At 47.9% G+C, this 20,289-nt stretch overlaps 1 long non-coding RNA gene across 1 annotated transcript in view; it reads left to right on the top strand.

Moving 5' to 3' along the window:
• Nucleotides 1-18,622, top strand: part of LOC144580749 (uncharacterized) — a 64,211-nt gene extending 45,589 nt beyond the window's left edge. Inside the window, exons 3-4 of the long non-coding RNA XR_013530873.1 lie at nt 12,413-12,463; nt 13,227-18,622. This is a non-coding gene — a long non-coding RNA (uncharacterized LOC144580749). The remainder of the gene's footprint in view (nt 1-12,412; nt 12,464-13,226) is intronic.
• The last annotated feature ends 1,667 nt before the right edge of the window (nt 18,623-20,289 follow it).

Below are 20,289 nucleotides of genomic sequence, written 5' to 3'. Positions count from 1 at the left end.
GGGCCAGGGTCCCGGCGAGGATGGAGACCCCAGTAGTGGCTGCAGCTGAGACCTCGAGGGAGCCGAGGAGGATTTGTCGGAAGAAGGGGGATCTGGACCTTCCCTGACCAGAGTCTTTGGGTCCATTAGGCTCAGGACCTGGTTCAGGGTTCCTCCCACCCCGGGCTGTCCTGTAGTTCAGGACGCCGCCCCCAGAGGGCGCTCCAATTCCCCAGCAGGCGCCATCGTGGAGCCCCAGGCCCCGGAGCCTGCGCTGTCCATGGTCCTGCAGACGGGAGACTCTCAGGGGAACAAATCCCAGGCTCTGGACACATTTGCAAATATTGCTCTTCCAAATGACAGCATTCATTTTCATGGCGCCTACAAATTATGATTGTGCTTTCTTTACTGCACTTCGAAAGATCCAACTTTCCGGCAGAGAAGCATATTTACGCACAAAGTCACCATGACCACCCACTTCCCTCACCCACCCTAAACTGTAAAATGCTTCCATATCTTCCTCCTCGCTACAGCGTCATTCTCAAATGACTTCCAACCAAGAACAATTAAGGCGCTCCCGAGGGCTTTCAGGGCCACATGTCTTTGCTTTGTCTGGGTTGGGGTCGTGTATGTTGCAGGAGCTCTTAGCTGGGCCTCCATCCTTTCCCCTTCAAGTCAGAATAGTACATTGCGGGGCAAGAAGGAGACTGAAATATCACTAGAGGAGAAACTTGGATTCACCCTAATTTGTTTCTTCTTTTTTTTTTTTTTGAGATGGAGTCTCACTCTGTTGCCCAGGTTGGAGTGCAGTGGCACAATCTCAGCTCACTGCAACCTCCACCTCCCGTCAACCTAATTTCTAGTGAAGAAAACATTTGGCAAGTGCAAAAAGACATCCTCATGTCTTCTTACCGAATTACATTTTAAAGTTTTCCTTTACAAAATAGTGGGGCAGCCCTTAATGTGCAGCAGCTGGCCTGGCACTCACAGCTGGATCTTGGTGTAACTCTTTTTTTTTGGAGAGAAGAAAAGAAAAAAAAAAAGGAGCGAAGGAGAGGAAGAAAAAGAGGGAGAGAGAATGGAAATGTTGCTTTATTCTAAAAATGGGTATTAATAATGGCCGATCAATATTTCATTTAAACCTATGAGTAGGTGTGATGTGGTATTGACAAGAGTGTACATTTAAAGTGGAGAGCTCTATAAATTTTTATTAAGTTTACTTGTTCTGGATCTGAGTTCAAGTCCTGGATATCCTTATTAACTTTCTGTCTCATTGAGTCTAAGTCTCTTTATAGGTCGTATGTATCTGGGTGTTAGGATCGTTAGCTCTTATCGTTGCATTGATCCCTTTACCACTATATCTTTGTCGCTTTAAAATCTATTTTATCAGATGTGAGAATTGCAACTCCTGCTTTTTATTTATTTATTTGTGTTTGCTCTCCATTTGGTTGGTAAATCTTTCTCCATCCCTTTGTTTTGAGTCTGTGTATCCTTGCATGTGAAATGGGTCTTGATGTAGCATACGTTGGGTTTTGGCTGTATCTTTTGATTGGGGGATTTAGTCAATTTAAATTTAGGATTACTGCCATTTGATGTTAACTGGCTGTTTTATCCATTCGTTGATGTAAATTCTTCTTTATGTTGATGCTCTTTACTTTTTGGTATATTTTTAGAAAGGCTAATACTGGTTGTTTCTTTCTACGTTTAATGCTTCTTTCAGAAGCTCTTGTAAATCAGGCCTGGTGGTAATAAAATCTCTGAGTACTTGCTTGTTCATAAAAGATTTTATTTTTCCTTCAGTTGTGAAGCTTAGTTTGACTGGATATGAAATTCTGGGCTGAAAGTTCTGTTCTTTAAGGATGTTGAATATTGGCTCCCACTCTCTTCTGGCTTGTAGGGTTTCTGCTGGGAGATCTGCTGTAAGTCTGATAGGCTTCTCTTTGTGGGTAACCTGACCTTTCTCTCTGGCTGCCCTTAGTATTTTCTCCTTCATTTCAACCCTCGTGAATCTAACTATTATGTGCCTTGGGGTTGCTCTTCTTGAGGAATATCTTTGTGGTGTTGTCTGTATTACCTGGGGTTGACTATTGTCCTGCTTTGCTAGGTTGGGAAAGTTTTCCTGAATCATATCCTGAAGAATATTTTCTAGCTTGGATTCATTCTCTCTGTCGCATTCAGGTACACCTATCAAACATAAATTAGGTCTTTTCACATAGTCCCATATTTCTTGGAGATTTTGCTCATTCCTTTTTATCCTTTTTTCTCTATTGTCTTCTCGTTTTATTTCATTAAGTTTGTCTTCAACCTCTGATATCCTTTCTTCTGCTTGATCAATTCGAATGTTCAAACCTGTGCATACTTCTCAGAGTTCCCATATTGTATTCTTCAGTTCCATTAATTCACTTATATTCCTCTCTAAATTGTCTATTCTCATTAGGATTTCGTCAAACCTTTTTTCAAAGTTCTTAGTTTCTTTACATTATGCTACATGTTCTTTTAACTCACAGAAGTTTCTTATTATCCACCTTCTGAAGCCTGATTCTGTTAATGGGATGCACTTGTCCTCCATCAAGCCTTGTTCCCTTGTTGATGAGGAACTGTGATCCTCTTTAGAGGGAGAGGCATTCTGATTTTGAGTATTCTCAGCCTTTTTACGCTGGTTTCTTCCCATCATTGTAAATTTATTCACCTGTCGTCTTTGTAATTACCAACTTTCAAATTAGGTCTCTGAGTGGATGTCCAAGTTGTTAATTCCCAGGGCCGAAATATGAGCAACCCACTGTGCCGGCCAAAACAGCGGCGTTAAGACTGATGGTGCTTTTCTGCCTGGGAATCTCCAGTCTGGCTTCATTCTTGAGTCCATAATAGACGACTCTGCCTTCCTGGAGCTCCAAACGTTGGTCAGAAGGGGAACCAGTCCCGTTTACTCTGCACCAAGAGCTGCTGCGCCAAGGTGCCAGCAAAACCGCTGCGCCAGCCACAAGAGTCGCGCTGGTGACCCGTGGGGCTCCTCCACTGGGAATCTTCTGGTCCGTGAGCGACAAAAATTTGTCTGAAAGTGTGGCGTCCTCTCGTTCTCTGCGCTTTCACTGGGAGCTGCAATCCCAAGATGTTAGTGATCAGCCATCTTGGATCGTTCTCCAGAATAGACTTTCATACAAAGGTGAAGAAAAAAAATGGTGTCTGATATAAGGAAGATACCTGTGTGCACTTTCTTTTTTCTTTTCTTTTTTTTTTTTTTTTTTTGAGCAAAGTCTCTCACTCTGTTTGTGTAACTCTTATTGTCAATCACTGCACAGGACATCAACACCAGACAAGGACATTCTTTGAGCATAATGGATCAAGACAAGAATAAGAGCACAACATAATCATGTCTCAGAATAGACACAAGCAAGACCACTGTCTGAATTGGAAAATGGACAAATATCTCCCATCTAGGGTAACAGGAAAGACTGGTGATTATTTACCAGTTACAACCATAGCCTTTCCTATAGATGGAATGTTGGTGTCACCCTAAAATTCATATATTAATGTCCTAATTTTTTTTTGAGACAGAGTCTCTCTCTGTCACTCAGGCTGGAGTGTAGTGCTACGATCTCAGCTCACTGTAACCTCCACCTGCTGAATTCAAGCAATTCTTCTGCCTCAGCCTCCCAAGTAGCTGGGACTACAGGCATGTGCCACCATGCCTGGATAATTTTTTTGTATTTTTAATAGAAACGGGGTTTCACCATGCTGGCCAGGCTTGTCTCGAACTCCTGACCTTGTGATCTGCCTGATTTGGCCTCCCAAAGTGCTGGGATTACAGGCATGAGCCACCATGCCTGGCCAATGGGCTGATGTCCTAATTTTTAATGTGATGGTATTTGGAGATGAGACCTTTGAGAGGCAATGGTATTTAGGTGAGCTCATGGAAGTGGAACACCCATGCTAGGATTATGGCACTTATAGGAATGAGGAAGGGACCAGAGCTCTCTCTCCCCCATGTGAGGATATAGTGAGAAAGCAGTCATCTGTGAACCAGGAGGAGGGAACAAATTATGAAGCTAATTGTATTGACATTCATATTTTAGTCTTCCAACCTCCAGAACTATGAGAAATAGATGTTTGATTTTTAAGCTACCTAGTCTGTGATCTTTCTTTCTTTCTTTTTTGAGATGGAATCTTGCTCTGTTGCCCAGGCTGGGAATGCAGTGGCATGATCTCAACTCACTGCAACCTCCACCTCCCAGGTTCAAACAGTTCTCCTGTCTCAGACTCCTGAATAGCTGGGATTATAGGCACCCATCACCACCCACAGCTATTTTTTTTTTTTTTTGTAGTTTTAGTAGAGACGGGGTTTCACCATGTTGGCCAGGCTGGTCTCAAACTCCTGACCTCAAGTGATCTGCCCACCTCAGCCTCCCAAAGTGCAGTCTGTGATAGTTCTTGTTCTAGCCCAAACTGACTAAGGTAGCTTTGGTCTAGTTTTTTCTCCTTCTTGATTAGATGTATTAAGATCCAGTGTTAGAATTATCCTGACTTCCTGACATCCAAAGAAACAAACACTGCTTTTTAAAAAGTTTCCCTAAATCACCTAACACAAGCCCAAATCCTACAATAAGCCAGTTCTAATACCCTCTTACTGATACACGTCATGGTGTTCATGGTTCCTCACTGCAGTGAGTAATAACCCAACTACACATCTGCTCCTGGTGCCTGGTGATCTTTGGCCAGAGACACTGACATGTTTATTGACTTGGTTAATGTTGACATTTGTTTCCTCAGATCTGATTTGGATTTTATTAATGGCTTTTTGTTCATTGATGGCAGTTAGGGTTCGTGATATGAGGTGGGCTTGCATCCCCTGCTCACTGCTGACCGAGGGACTCTGTCCAACTGTATTTGGAAAGCATCAGCCCTGCACTGTTTCCTTACTGTCCTCCAGTCCAGCCAGAGGAACATAGGCTGGGCACGATAGCTCACGCCTGTAATTCCAGCACTTTGGGAGGCCGAGGTGGGCAGATCACCTGAGGTCAGGAGTTCGAAACCAGCTTGGTCAATATGAAACCTCATCTCTACCAAAAGTACAAAATTTGTCAGATGTGGTGGCATGTGCCTGTAATCCCAGCTACTCGGGAGGCTGAGGCAGGAGAATCGTTTGATCCTGGGAGGTGGAGGTTGCAGTGAGCCGAGATCGTTCCACTGCACTCCATCCTAGATGACAGTGAGACTTTGTCTCAAAAATAAAAAAATAATAAATGGTGGAGGCGATTTCCTTACCTTCTTTCTAATTCGCACTGCTGAGCTGCTCCCGAGGGGGCGTCGCTTGTCCGTCTTTTTCTTAGGGATGCTTCCGCTTCCTGCAGCAACACCTGCCGAGGCTCCTGCCTGTGTCTGCTTCTCTCACTTTGCAGGAGCTCTGAGCAGCCTGCACGTGTGCATCCGTGCTGCCTGATACCAGGCAGAGTTACAGTATCTTCCTCTGGAGATGGAAGAGGAATGTGTGTTTGATTTGAATGCAGGAAATACGTTTGTCCCCACGTGCTGAAAGGTTTTGTTGTAAAACTTCCCTGTAGTGTAGTCCCATGGGAAGCCTTCTTCTTTCTCTGCGGCAGTTCGTGGGATGATGCTTTTTTTTTTTTTTTTTTTTTTTTTTTTTTTACCAACCTCCCATCCAATGCTGAGCAAGCCAAGGGAGAACCTCCTGTGATCCTCAACACAGAAGGGAATGAGCTAGTATGTTCTCCACTACCGGGACCAACTTCTATGGGGATTTGCAGAGGCTGTAATTCACAGTATGGCCACAAGAGGGAGTAATAACCCTTCACTTTCCAGTCCTTTCAAACCAAAGATCAAGTCAAACCTCGTGTGAGACTTGTGCAAATAGCTGGAAATAGTTTCAGTTAATTGGAGAACGCTGTTAGTGAGCGTTTAGTATTAATTAATTAATGTTCTGAGTGCTTTACCTACAACAGATCTTTTGAACCTTATGAGAATGTAAGAGACCAAAAATACATCACCCCAAAATACAGCTGTAGGAGACCAAAATACACCACCCCAAAATGTGCCTTTTTGGCATAAAGATTATTTTGAGACACAGGAGACACTCTGAGAATCAAGGAAGAAGTTACCCTTTTTAAAGGGAAAATCACATCTACAAAGGAATCTCCAATGGTAAGGAGTTCTCCCTCTGTACCAGGAAGAGAAGGCGACTCACCAGACTCACATCAAGGGAGGAGGCACCCACGTGACCTGCAAAACAAGCCTCGCTCCTTCTTCCCAGTGTGTTTTCCGATCTCACCTTCCAGTAACTGGCCTGCCCACACCCTTTTTTCTTTGTTTCCGCAGAAGATGCTTTTTTTGTTTGTTTGTTTTTGAGACGGAGTTTCGCTCTTGTTACCCAGGCTGGAGTGCAATGGCGCCATCTCAGCTCACCACAACCTCCGCCTCCTGGGTTCAGGCAATTCTCCTGCCTCAGCCTCCTGAGTAGCTGGGATTACAGGCAGGTGCCACCATGCCCAGCTAATTTTTTTTTTTTTTTTTTTTTTTTTGTATTTTTAGTAGAGAAGGGGTTTCACCAATGTTGACCAGGATGGTCTCGATCTCTTGACCTCATGATCCACCTGCCTCAGCCTCCCAAAGTGCTGGGATTACAGGCTTGAGCCACCGGAAGATGCTTTTAAGCCTGAATTCAAAGCCACCTCTTTGAAATCTGCTGATTTCCCCTGGCTATCTCTCAGATACACATGAGGTATACAGGTTGTTAGCCTCTGCTTTTCTTTTATTAAACGTTTGTTACTTGAATTCTTCCCAATGAAGGACTTGAAGTCATGTCATTCATAGTTTCAAAAAATTTTCTTCTTATTTCTAAGGGAAACTTAAACAAACTCCCCACTATCCTTAAAATAAAAAAGAAGAAGAAGAAGTATATCAGAAGAGGCAGGAGAATTGCTTGAGCTGGGAGGCAGAGGTTGTGGTGAGCTGAGATCACACCACTCTGCATTTCAGCCTGGGCAAGAGAGTGAGACTCCAGCTCAAAAACGAAAACCAAGCAAACAAAAAAAAAAACCTCTATACAGTCTTGTGCAAATATGTTCACAGCAGCCATATTTATAACCACCAAAACCAAAACAGACTAAATATCCATGAACAGAAAAAAACGGGTAAACAAACTGAGATGTGCTCATGCAATGTCGTCCTATTCGGCAGTAAAGAGGAACAGATGCTGACACACACAATATGGACCAATCTCAAAACACAACACTGAGTGAAAAACCAAGACACAAGAGTGCATACTGGGCAATGCCGATCTGGAGTTCAAGGACACGGAAAGTAACTTATGGTGACAGGAACCAGAAAATGGTGGCTCTCAGGGCTGAGGATTGACTGGTAAGGACACCAGGATCTTTCTGGAGTGATGAAAAATTTCTGTATCTTTGGGGAGCTGGTGATACAGGGCACCCATTTGGCAGAGCTCATGGTACCGCACATGTGAGATCTGCGTGTTTTGTGGTAGGTAAATTTGCCTCAACTGAAAAGCTAATGCTATTTTTAAATTTCAAGAAAAAGCAATGAAATAAAAACCCTACAATTTAAAAAAATTAAAAATTTTTTTGGAAAACAAAGGCTTGAAGCAGGGGTCCCTGGCCTTCACCCCTTAATGCACCTGTCACTTCCAGGAGACTCTGGGATACTGCTGCACCCTCTTCAGGAAAAAACAAATCCCCTGAGGAATATTGTTTCCTGCAAACTTATGCCAAGAGGTGCCCACCTGCTGGTGGCTTAACTCAGTGCTGGATGAGAGAAGAGACCTCAGAATCGGATGGGCTTTAAATTCCGTCCCTGCCCTGAGTAGCCGAGTAGCCTTGAGACGGCCTCAGTGAGGTTTCCACACCCGGATGCACTGTGGAGCCATCAAGTCAGCATGATTAGCACACCCATTTGTGCAAATATCCATCTTTTGTGTGAAAACATTTAAAATCCTTCTTAGCTCTTTGAAAATATTCAGTGCGTGATTCTGTCATTTGAGACAACGCAGACTAACCTAGGGGACGTTATGTTATGAACTGAGCCAGGCTCAGAGAGGCCAGTGTTTCATGGCCTCACCTAGATGTAGAATCTCAGATAGTCAACCTCAGAGACTTAGGGAGGGGAATGGGGGTAGCAGAATCTGGGGGCAGGGATGGGCCAAGGTGACCTGGGAAAGGGGAGACATCGGTCCTAGTTTCAGTTCAACAGGAAGAGGGAGCCCTGGTGACCTTCGGCACAGCATGGGGCTCTAGAAGGCTGTTAATTTGATAAGAATCAGCGTCTGACTTATCCTTAGCCTGGAAGGACCGTGACCCCCCAACCAGGGCCGAGTCTCTGCAGTTTCTCACTTGTAGATCTTGATCTCTGAGTATTCACTGTCCATGGCCTCCTGTCCTTGCAGGTTCTGAGGTCTGACCTTGTGGAAGCTGAGGGATGCATAGTGGAGCTCTTCTTCCTCCCCTGAGGAGGGGGTGACTGTGGCTGGGGGAGGCTGCTTTTGGGGGCTGCCATCTATCCAGGTTTCAGTCAGGGAGCCCTGAACAGAGAGAGAGAGAAGGGAGTCAAAGCAGAGGAGTGGGGCCAGGACGGGGTGGGGGAGAGTCCGGCAAGGAGGCAGGAGATCCATCCATTCATTGCACCTGCACTTTTGCTGAAGTCTCTTTCATGCTTTCCTCCAAGGTTTAATGTTTACTGAGCACCTCATTTGGTGTTTACTAATCTCATTAACTTCCCGAAACAATATCATGAGGAAGGTGTTATTATTATCTCCACTGCATACATTAAAAAACAGGTAGAAGTGCCTGCAGTCCCAGCTGCTCGGGAGGCCGAAGCAAGAGAATCGCTTCAACCAGAGATTTGGAGGTTGTAGTGAGCCGAGATCGCACCAGTGCACTCCAGCCTGGTGACAGAGCGAAACTCTGTGTCAAAAAGAAAACAAAAAACAAAACGAAACAAAAACCAGGTAGAAACAGTAAGCACAGCAGCCAAACTCCCTGTTACAGCAGGACCCAGTCCGGTCTGTTCCTTCTGACTCCAAATCCCGGAGTCCTGCTGAGGTCCCGTTCTGGATGGGCCGTGGTGGACACGGTAGGTGTGGGTCCTGTCCTCCTGCAGCTCGCTCTTTAATTGAGGGAGTGTGGGAACTATGTTAAGATGAACAGGAAGAGGGCAACTGAGAGAGAACTACAGGGCCTTGATCTGGATTTGTCACCTGCCCTTGGGAAGCTCTCAGTTTGGTGGTGTGGGTAGGATAAGTCAGTCAAAGAAATTATATCCCTGTCACGGGGAGAATAACGACCCCTCCAAAATGTCCATGCCCCACTCTCCTGAAACCTATGGATCCGTTACCTTACATGGCAAAAGCGGCTTTACAGATGCAATCGGGTTAAGGATATTGAAATGGGGAGGTTATTCTGGATTATTTGGTTGTGCCCAATGGAGTCACGGGGGTTCTTGCAAGTGAATGGAGGAGGCTGTAGAGATTGGAAGATGCCAGGCTGCTTGCCTTGCAGACTGAGGGAGGGACCTGAGCCAAGGAGTGCAGGCACCTCTAGAAGCCAGAAAGGGTGCTAGAGGCACTTAAAAAATTATAGCACTTGAAAAATTACGGTTTGGACAGCCTCAAGGATTTTCTTTTTCTCTATCAGCTCAGCAAACACCGGCCTCAAAATAAACAATATTAAACAATTTGCTGCTCATCCATTGCCAGATGCTAACTGACCTCCCTGTTCCACAGCCATAACCACAGCTTTAATTAACTAAGCAAAAGACTAATGTCACTTATGTCACTTACTGTCTCCTAAGAAAACAACCGTAGGCTAATTCTGCCAGTTTACAGAGACTACGCACTTAAATACCTCTGCGTCCCTGCTTCACCTCTTGACATAGATGGCTTCAGTATAATGTGATAACCTAACTTGTGCTAGCCTGACTCCATCTTAGCTGTAAGCTCCAGCTCAGCTTCTCTGTCCCTGCCACAGCCCCCACAGGTGCATTACTGAGTCATGCTGTACCATTGAGGTTTGGGTCACGCTGTGCTCAGTACCTATAACCCTGGTAACCACATCCTGCTTGGCAAGCACACCTGCTACTGTGAATACCCCTTTTGGTAATTGATTGTATGGAAAGTCCCCCCTGCCACCCCACTTGGTGATTGTATGGAAATACTCTTAGTAACCAGCAACTATGGGAATCTCCTGCCTCCTGATTTAGGCCTTCTCCTACCAACTTGCTTGTTCTGCTTCTGTAAAATTCTGCTTCAGCTAGGCTCCCTCTCGCTTATCCTAAGCAAGGTATAAAAGGAAATGCAGCCCCTTCTTCAGGGCCGAGAGGTTTTAAGCGTGAGCCAACTCTCAGTTGCTGGCAAATAAAGGACTCGTAATTTGAACTCAGAGTGTGGCGCTTCTGTGACTCGCTTGGTAACAACAATAACACATTTAAATGTTAAGTCTCCCCCCAAAATAAACGTGAGTTGCATATAACTTAGGTATTTATCCATCACACATACTCGTAACTCCCTTTCATAAATACTTGTAACTCTGCCTATCAGTGTGTTACATATGTGTATTTAGCCAACCCATCCAACATAAAACTCCTGCTCCAACCCCTCCTCCCTCAAAACACCTGATTTTCAAACTTTACCAGAGGTAGAAGCTTGCCCAGATGGCTAGTTATAGACTATAGCCCTTTTATTTTTATTTTTTCGAGATAGAATCTCTCTCTGTCATCCAGGCTGGAGTGCAGTGGCACCATCTCGGCTTGCTGCAGCTCCCCAGGTTCGAGCAATTCTTGTGCCTCAGTCTCTTGAGTAGCTGGGGTTACAGGCATGTGGCACCATACCAGGCTAATTGCATATTTTTAGTAGAGATGGGGTTTTGCCATGTTGACCAGGCTGGTCTCCAGTGAAATGATCTGCCCACTTCGGCCTCCCAAAGTGCTGGGATTACAGTTGTGAGCCACTGTGCTCAGCCTCATGTAATATTTTAGAATCAAAATTAGTGTCAAAAAACTCCAGGGAGAACAAAAATTTAAATACACTCAGGATTTTGAATGTGCTTTGCTGAGCCAGTTGGAGCCTGAGGCACAAGAAAAATGTCTGTCTCTCTTTGTATGGTTTCATGTATGTTTAATGGTCAGTTTTATCCAGAACACTAACTAATGGAACTAGTACCGACAAATTGAAAATGGTACATAATAAAACATCATCATTTTAAGTTCAAAGATTTTACAGATACCTAAAGCAGAATTTATTCTAATCTGCTTTCCTGGCTCTGCTGGAAGCAAGGCAGAAACAGTATTTTCAAATTCCACTTTGATTCTCTCATTTTCAACCGAGAATGCTGCCCTGCTTGACGGTTTATTTCGACTGAGTGATGATCTTAAATAATTCTTAACTCACTTCAGTTTATTGATCTTGTCATTTAAAATGTTGATATTGGCTTATCATTCATTTTTTAAAATTAATTTTGATGTTTTAAAAAACAATGCATGAAACTTTGTTTTTCTCAATTATTGAGATTTTTGGCACCCCCTTAAACGCTGCATTCAAAGGAAGTACCTCATTCTTTTCCCCATAACTCTGGCCCTCCTGGAGAGGTAGGTGCCTAAGAGGCCAGAACATTCAGGGCAGCAGGCTGAGGAGTTTGGGCTTATCAGGGGTTAGCAAACTAGAGCCCTTGGATTGAATCTGGCCCACTGTTTGTTTTCATCAATAAAGTTTTATTGGAACACAGTGTGACTCACTATTAGCACGTGGTCTATGGCTGATTTCATTCTACAGCAGCAGAGTTGAGTAGCTGGAACAGCAACTGCATAGTCCACAAAGCCAAAAATACTTACCAACTGGCCTTTCAGAAAATGTTTGCTGGCCTCTGATCTAGACAATGGGGATGGAGGACAGCTGTGCAAATGCAGAAGAACTGGGCAGTGATGGCTTCCAGATGATCCCTCCAGAGAGGGAGGGGGAGGTGAGAGGCAGGGAGATGACAAGGTCCAAGGAAAAGATCCTGAGGCCTCAGCAATGAGAGGGTCAGGGTGGACGGAGGTGATGCTAGCTGTTCTTTGTGGGGCAAATCGACAGGATATGATGAATTTTCAGCTTTAGGGGAAGACAGGAAGGACAGAGAGGAGGTAACCCTCCTCCATGCCTGGTCAGGGAGGAGGGGCTGCCATGCTGTCAGCAAGATGGGGAATTCTGCAGGAGAAGTCAGCTTGTAGGTAGGAGGAGGAGGTGAGGAGATAACTTTGGCCATGACTAGCTGAGCAATCCTGGGGGCCATCCTGTGGGAGGTGTCTAGGCTGGATGCTGGGTGTGGAGACACCCATATTGCTCACCTGATAGGCTGAGCCCCTGACCGTATTTGCATCCTTTATGCCTGTATCCCTGATGCTCACTGCTGGCCTTGCTGATTTCTTCCTGCAGGACCTGACTCCGAGTGAAGAGACCAGAGTCTTTCAGTCTGTACAGATCAAGGTAGTGGGTGGACCGGCCCTCTTCCCTCCCAACCACTGCCATGTTTCCTATTAAAGGGTTGGAGGGGTGACTGAGGTGAGAGAGGGGTGAACTAGTCCCAGGGACCCCAATGTGGAGAACACAGACTCCAGCCTTCTGGCTGGTGGGGCCTGAGGTTTGCCACAGACTTGGAGCCCCATGAACAAGGGTGCTTGTGAAATTTTCACTGTGCACCCATGACCTCCTTCTTGCCCTTGCTTTAAGCTCTTGACCATGCAGGTCCCTCCAGCTCTGGCTTTAGGGATTCCATTCCCAGCCCACCCTCCCCCAGGGCTCTCCCTCCCTCCCCAGGGTCGATGCTTACATGATGAAGATGACACAGAAGGACAGAGAGGCCAGGGCTGTGGCTCCAGCTCCCCCAATTGCCCCCAGTGTCACTCCTGATACAGGCCACACAGTGCCTGCAGATGGATTGGAGTTATCTCTGGGATTTACTTTCAGTAGCTGGGTCTTTTCACCTCCTGCTGCCTATAAGGCCCTAGACTTTGATTCTCCTCCCAGCTTTCCTAGACACAAAGAGCAGGATGGGAAGGAAGAGGATTGCAGACTTTGGTGAGGCCAGTGGGGCATGAGAGTGCTGGGTGCAGTTTTTTTTTTATTTAAAATTTTTATTTTTGTTCACTGTGGAATTATTTTGCATTATTTTTTACTTTTTCGAAAAGATGATTGTGTCACAATATTGTTTCTCTTGCTTGCTGAGTTGTTGTATTTTTGGTTCTTACAGTTGCTGCCAAGGCAAGAGTGTCATGTGTCTCATCCTAGCCTAAGTGCTGCAAAGCAAAACACTTGTCTCCCCAGACACACCTGTCCAGGCCCCAGCTCCTCGCCTCCAAGATCCACTCTGCCTTCTCCCCACCCCAGAGCCCTTTCCTAGCAGGAAGAGGACAGTGATGCTTGGGTCGGAGGGAAGTTCCAGGCCTCACACCTGAGCACAGACCAGAGCTGAGCTTCCCCTTGAAGCTCAGAGGCCGTGGGTGGACATCAGCGTGAGGCAGGTGGGTCCTCCTCCAGCTACTCCCTTACCCACCTGTGTCCTTATTCTGCAGGGAGCGGCCCAGGGAGGTGTGCTGGGAGCCCCGAGGGTTCTGAGCTCAGCAGATGAATTCCCCTTCATCCCTCACGTGCACTCAAGGCAGCTTCAGCAGCCCAGGGTTCAAGGGCTGTGAGGGGCTCAGGGTCGGGCTTCCCCGGGTCCAACTCAGGCTGGCAGGGGGTTTGCTGTCAACAGCACAGACCAGGTGCAGAGACTGGCCCTCCAGGACTGAAAGAGATGAGCCATTCCTCAGGGCTATGGATGCTGTAGAGAAAGAGGTGTGTTCAGGAGGTGGACGATCAGGACCCTCGAGGCTGGTCCTGCTGTCTCTGCCTCACCCTTGCTTCTGGGCAACATTTTCTGCAAGGTGAAACTGGGTCCATCTGGCCAGTCCCCTGAGTCTCCTCTGTGGCTGTCACTCTTTGTGGAGGTCAGACCTGCCAAAGGTGGGACTCAGGGCCATGAGAGACAGGGCTGCAGGTGGGGTGAGCTGGCAGCCTCTCCTCCCTCTCTTAGCAGCCACAAGGTGGGCACCCCCATTCTGCACAACGAGGTCAACATTGCAGAGCTGAACGCAGTCCCCAAGGAGTCACTGCAGAGGGGAGACACTGAGATTCCTGAGTGTGTTTGCATCCTTTATGCCTGTATCCCTGATGCCCACTACTGGCCTTGCTGATTTCTTCCTGCAGGACCTGACTCTGAGTGAAGAGACCAGAGTCTTTCAGTCTGTACAGATCAAGGTATAGTGGGTGGACTGACCCTCTTCCCTCCCACCCACTGCCATGTTTCCTATTAAAGGGTTGGAGGGGTGACATCTGAGCTCAGTGGGGGGCACAGACAGGGTGGGGTTGCTCTCCCCTAGGTTAAGTGTTCAGACTCAGGAGGATTCAGCTGTGGGACACAGGGCTGTGGAGGTGAGAATTCCTCATGTTGATACATACCAAAGACATGGAGCAGAGCATGGCTCACAGGAGGCCTGGGAAACTGAGGCTGTGACTGTTGAGGCTTGAAAAGGAGGAGAGTCAGAAGAGAAGGGGTCAGTTTGACAAGGACAGGCGCTTCTCCCTTCGTCATGGTTATCTGGTCATCAGGATGGGTTTCTTCACGACTGATATCTCAGTCAACCACACTACCCCTGGTGACTCCACAGCAGGAGGGGCCTGCTAGCCCCAGGGCTTTGCTTCTGCAGGCTCTACTCCCAGGGGTCCAGGCGAACAGGAGCCCTGGAGCAAGAACACCAGCCCTGGGGTGTCCACACTCAGCGCTGGGCAGGATTATTTTGGAGAAGAAATGTACACCTGAATGAAACAGAAGATTATATTTAACTGTGTGGCTGTGGGCTGGGAGGAAGTGGTGGGGGACCCTGGGAGGTGGAGCCTCCTTAGACCCATGTCGGTTTTCTTGAAACATTTCTTTTGGGGGAAACAGAAGACATAGATAAAACTGACCCCAAGAGAACATCTCAGGCAAGGTGCGGTGCTCACACCTGTAACCCCAGCACTTTGGGAGGCTGAGATGGGTGGATCACCTGAGGTCAGGAGTTTGAGACCAGCCTGGCCAACATAATGAAACCCTGTCTCTATGAAAAATGCAAAAATTAGCCAGGTGTGATGGGCATCTGTAATCCCAGCTACTCAGGAGGCTGAGACAGAAGAATCACTTGAACCTGGGAGACAGAGGTTGCAGTGAGCCGAGATTGCGCCACTGCGTTCCAGCCTAGGTGACAGAGAGAGACTACATCTTAAAAAAAGGACAGGACATCTCAGTGATTTACACATATGAACACTCCTAGAGAAACGGAACATTAATAGCACCTCAGGACTGCCCATGTGTTCCCCCTTCCTATCAGTCGTGCCCCACTCCCTCCTGAAGGTGTCCCTAGTCTCACGTGAATGCTGATTTTCTCCTTGCTTTGCTACATAGTTTTATCATCTGCGTGCACTGCCTTGAATACTATAGTGTTGCATAGGTTTTTCTGAAGACGTTGTGTACATAAACAATTACAGTCTGTTTTCTTCCACGTAATTTCATGCATCTGTGCATTCCATGTTGTCCCCCCAATTGCCCATGACCTGGAGTAGATCAGCTGTGACCATTGAGAAGGGAAGGTGCAGGGCTTGGGTGTGCATAGTTGACTCACACCTCTATCTCCAATACTTGTATTTGCAGCTGATATCTGCTGCCACTGCCCCATCCTGCGCCACCTGTCCTTGCCCAATCAGTCTCTCCTAGTAGAGGCAGCTGCAACATCTCTTGTCAGCAGGGCTGAGCCATGGCCCATGTGTTTCCCATGGTCCCCAATTTACAAAGAAAAGCAGAAAAAGGGCTGGGGGTGGTGGCTCATGCCTGTAATCCCAGCACTTTGAGAGGCCGAGGCAGGTGGATCACGAGGTCAAGAGATCAAGACCATCCTGGCCAACATGGTGAAACCTCGTCTCTCCTAAAAATACAAAAATTAGCTGGGCTTGGTGGTGGGTGCCGATAATTCCAGCTACCCGAGAGGCTGAGACAGGATAATAACTCAAACTGAGGAGGCGGAGGTTGCAGTGAGCCGAGATTGCACCATTGTACTCCAGCCTGGGCAACAAGAGTGAAACTCTGTCTCAAAAAAAAAAAAAAAAAAAGAAAGAAAAGCAGAAAAATGGAAAGTAGAAAAAGGAGAAAGTTGCAGAGAATCTAAGCATAAAACAGGTTCTAATAACCCACTTATGACTCAGAAGACCTGGGAGGCCCCTGTATGTATCCCCACTTCATTTTGTAGAAGACACCAGGGTTCAGTGTCAAGTGCCATGATCTAAATATTTGTGTCCTTTTCCAATTAAATCCTCACCTCTAAGGTGATAGTATTCGAAGATGGTGGAGTTCTCATAAATAGGGTTAGTGCACTTGTAAAACAGACCCCAAGGAGCTTGCGTGGCCTTCCACCATGCGAGAGCACAGTGAGAAGGCATCATCTATGAAAAAGCAGGACTTCAGGCACCAATCTCCTGGCACTTTGATCTTGGAATTCCCAGTTTATGCACTGTGAGACATGAATTTCTGTTGCTTATAAGTCAGCCAGTTTATGGTATTTTGTCACAGAAGCCTGAATGTGCTGAGAGAGAAAATGTATTGCCCAAATCACACAGGTGCTCTGTCTCCTGCCCGAGTGTCTGATTAGGAGCCGCTTCATCAATTTTGTCTGCCCAGGACAGACTAGGCTGGGACAGGGAAAGCTGATGTTAATTTGAGAGGGAAGAACTGTCAAGTCTCTCACATGAGATGAGGAAAGAAATTTCATTCATGCGTTCATTCATTCTGCATTTAGGTCAAGAGCACTGTGCTGTACCTTGAGATATCCAGCAAAGGATGAACAGGACAGGACCAGTCCTTGCCTTTGAGGAGAGCAACATTGGGTTGGGAGGCAGACAATTCACCTGATGTTTCTGATGCCAGAGGGTAGGTGGCTGTGAAGTGGGAAGCAGACTGGGAATAAGGAGGATCTTGCTCTTTGGAGGTGGAAGTGAATTCTTGGGAAGGAATGGGCAGCGTGGACATGGTTGGAATTTTCAGGCAGCCATGGGAATGTGAATTCCCTGGAGCTCTGGAATCCCTGGACTCTCAGGTACTGTGTTTCCATTCCTATCGCCCTCCCACTATACTGGAAACCATCAGCCAGCCAGCTACAAAGTTCTGACTTCTGCATGTGACCAACCCCAGCAGGAGACAGGGCACTGTCCATAGGGGGCACTCCCTCTTCCCAGGACAGGCTTTGGCTCCTGGTGTTGCCCAGGCAACGACGGTGGCGCTGTCCGTGGTGCTGATGCAGAGCAGAGCCCTGAACTTGGAGATGTCTGCAGCCCTGTGGAGGGGCCTGACCACACAGATCAGGGGCCTAGGTGAGAGTCAGATACTCAAGACGTCAGGTGTCCTGGAGAGAGCCTGGGTCCACCTTGAAGGAGGCACTCAGAGGAGGGACAGACCTTTGTTTTTTGTCCTTCTGTCCTCCTTCATAAATGGCCTATGGACAAGGCCAGGCTGTGATTCCTGGTCAGACATTGGAGCAGAAGACAGGGCACCTGTGTGCTTTTGGCAATTCCCTTGCTCTCTTAATCCATTCAGGTTTCTATAACAAGATGCCTTCACTGCTCCGAGGGTAGATAAGGTGAAGGCTCTGAGCTGCCCCTCTATGTACAGGTTTCCATCTCATCCTCGAACACCCCTGAGTATCAGATGCCTTTTTTCTCCCTAAAGAGATCTGTACCTGTGTCTCCCCTCCATGTATCTCTGACATCCAGAAGCAGTTTCTGGCCTGGGGTCTAAAGCAGGTGGAATCGACCCTGAGTCTCCTCCTGCTCTTTTCCACCTAGATTGCTTTTGGCCTTTTGAGGATCCTGATGGAAATCATCCCCTTTCTGGGACAGTAGCCATGGAGAGGGCTAGAGTCATACAGGGACCCATGGGGGTGGAATATGGAGCAGTGCGCAGTCACAGAGACCCTCCTGTACCATCACTGACTCTGGCACTTCCAGCCAGAATCTCATACCCTGAGCCAGGGCCCCTGTGGGGAAACAAGGGTCAGCCCAGCCTAGCCCCACGGCCCCTCTCCCCGAGGCCCACTCTTCCGCCCACAGCAGGGGCAGCAGCAGCTGCAGTGTGGCTTCTTTAGGGTGAGAATCACAGAGCCTTGGTGTCACAGGGCCCTAGAGGAGGCACCAAAGGAAGCCTAGGGGTAAGATCAGAAAAATAACTGACCACAAAAGAGGACCTTTGCCCCACGCTGCCAGGGCTATCAGGGCTCTTGAGGAGTGGCCAATTCTACTTTCCAGACGGGGTCTTCAGGGGGCTGCACACAGCAGGGAGGTCCCAACCCACTGCTGCATGCTCTCTGCCCACAGACTTTCCCTCCCACACCACTGTTCACACCCAGGGAAGCAGACACTGCCTGACCATTACAGCTTCTAGGTTCCTGGGAGGGTTAGTCCTGCCAGGGCTGGGACTCAGGAAGGACGGGCGGAAGAACCAAGAGGCATGAGAGATGGGGAGGGGTTCCCCGAGGTGGGGGAGGTGATGTTTAATGAATGAGCACAACAACCACACCAGGAGCATCTCCTTTCGGTGGGGGGGGGGTGTAGAGACAAAGGGGAGAGTGTGACAGACTGTCTCCTTCCTTGGGAAGTTCCCTAATAAACAATGAGGCAGAGGAGCCCTGAGCCACCGCAGCTCCTGTTTGTTAGTAAGGGGCCTGGTGCTGGAAACACAGGCAGGGCTTGTGGAACCAAGGGCCCTGTGCAGCTAGAAGGTTCGGTCTCAGGTATACAGGGGCAGAGTGGAGGGGACCAGGACTCTGAGGGGCCATGAGCATGTGGTCCCACAGGTGGTCCTAGGCCTTCCTAACCTACTTAGTGCCCCCTGACCCAGCATTCCTGGAGGTGACTGTACAGCCCAGGCCCTGGGAGCCCAGCATGGGGAACAAGGCTGAGCCTAAGATGCTGGGGGAGGCCCCGGCTCTGGAGTGTGAGGGTCCTGGCCCCTCTCCCAAGTCTCAGTCTCCTCATCTATCCCATGGAGGGATCACAGCACCCTCCCCTCAGCCTAAGGGAGAACTCAGCATGAGGAAGCGATGTTCTCTGCACTCAGGTGTGGCCAACATGCTCTGTGTTCCTGGGCAGGCCCTGAGCATCTGCGTGTCCAGCCCTAACCATCCTCAAGGGTCACTCGGAGTCCTGCCCTCAGTAAGGAGCTCCTGGCGGTCCCCACTGCCCTGGGCGTTCCTCATCTGAGTCCTCACAGAGAGAGGTCAAGGGCATAGGCTCAGTAGCCAGTTGGCTGCTGGCTTGAGCTGGGCGCTGTAAAACCTATGGTGCTGTCTTGGGAAGGGGCTTACCTGCTCTGTGCATTATTGGATGTCCACACTTGTGGGTGTCAGGGATGAACTGTGTCTCCTACAAATTCCTATGCTGATGTCCTAACCCCTAGCACCTCAGAACGTGACCATATTTAGAGATGGGGACTTATAAAAAGGTGACTACATTAAAATGAAGTTGTTAGGGTGGGCTGTTATTCTACATGAGTTGTGTCTTTATTAGAAGGGATGATAAGGGGTACAGTATGATGGCTCAGGCCTGTAATCCCCGCACTTCGGGAGGCCTAGGTGGGCAGATGACTTGAGGTCAGGAGTTGAAGACCAGCCTGGCCAACATGGTGAAACCCCGTCTCTACTAAAAATACAAGAATTAGCCAGACGTGGTGGTGCACTCCTGTTATCCCACCTACTTGGGAGGCTGAGACAGGAGAATCACTTGAACCCAGGAAACGGAGGCTAGATTGAGCTGAGATCTCACCACTTCACTCCAGTCTGGGCGACAAAGCAAGATTCTGTCTCAAAATAAAGAAAGAAAGAAGGGGTGATTAGGACAGAGACATGCTCAGGAGAAAGAGCACGTGGGACACAGGGAGAGGGTGCCACCCGCAAGCCACCACACGGAGAGGCCTCAGAAGGAAGCAACGCTGACCACAGTTTGGTCTCAGACTTCCAGCCTCCAGAAGGGTGGGAGAACAAATGCGTTGTTGAAGCCACTCGGTCTGTGTTCCTTTCTCAAGGCAGCCCTGGCAAGGGAGTACATGGAGTGGTCGAGAGGATTCCATGTGTTCCTGTGAGCACAGCCTGGTGTGGCCGGCGGTGGACGCAGAGTCACACAGGGGTCTGGGCCAGTCTGTAACATGGGGCCGCTCAGAGGATGGAAGGAGAAAAAGGAAGGGAAGGGTTCCTCAC

Source organism: Callithrix jacchus, chromosome 22 (genome assembly GCF_049354715.1).
Source record: "Callithrix jacchus isolate 240 chromosome 22, calJac240_pri, whole genome shotgun sequence".
NCBI lineage: Eukaryota > Metazoa > Chordata > Mammalia > Primates > Cebidae > Callithrix > Callithrix jacchus.
Note: the sequence above shows the minus strand (reverse complement) of the source record. Positions and strands in the feature narration are given on the sequence as shown.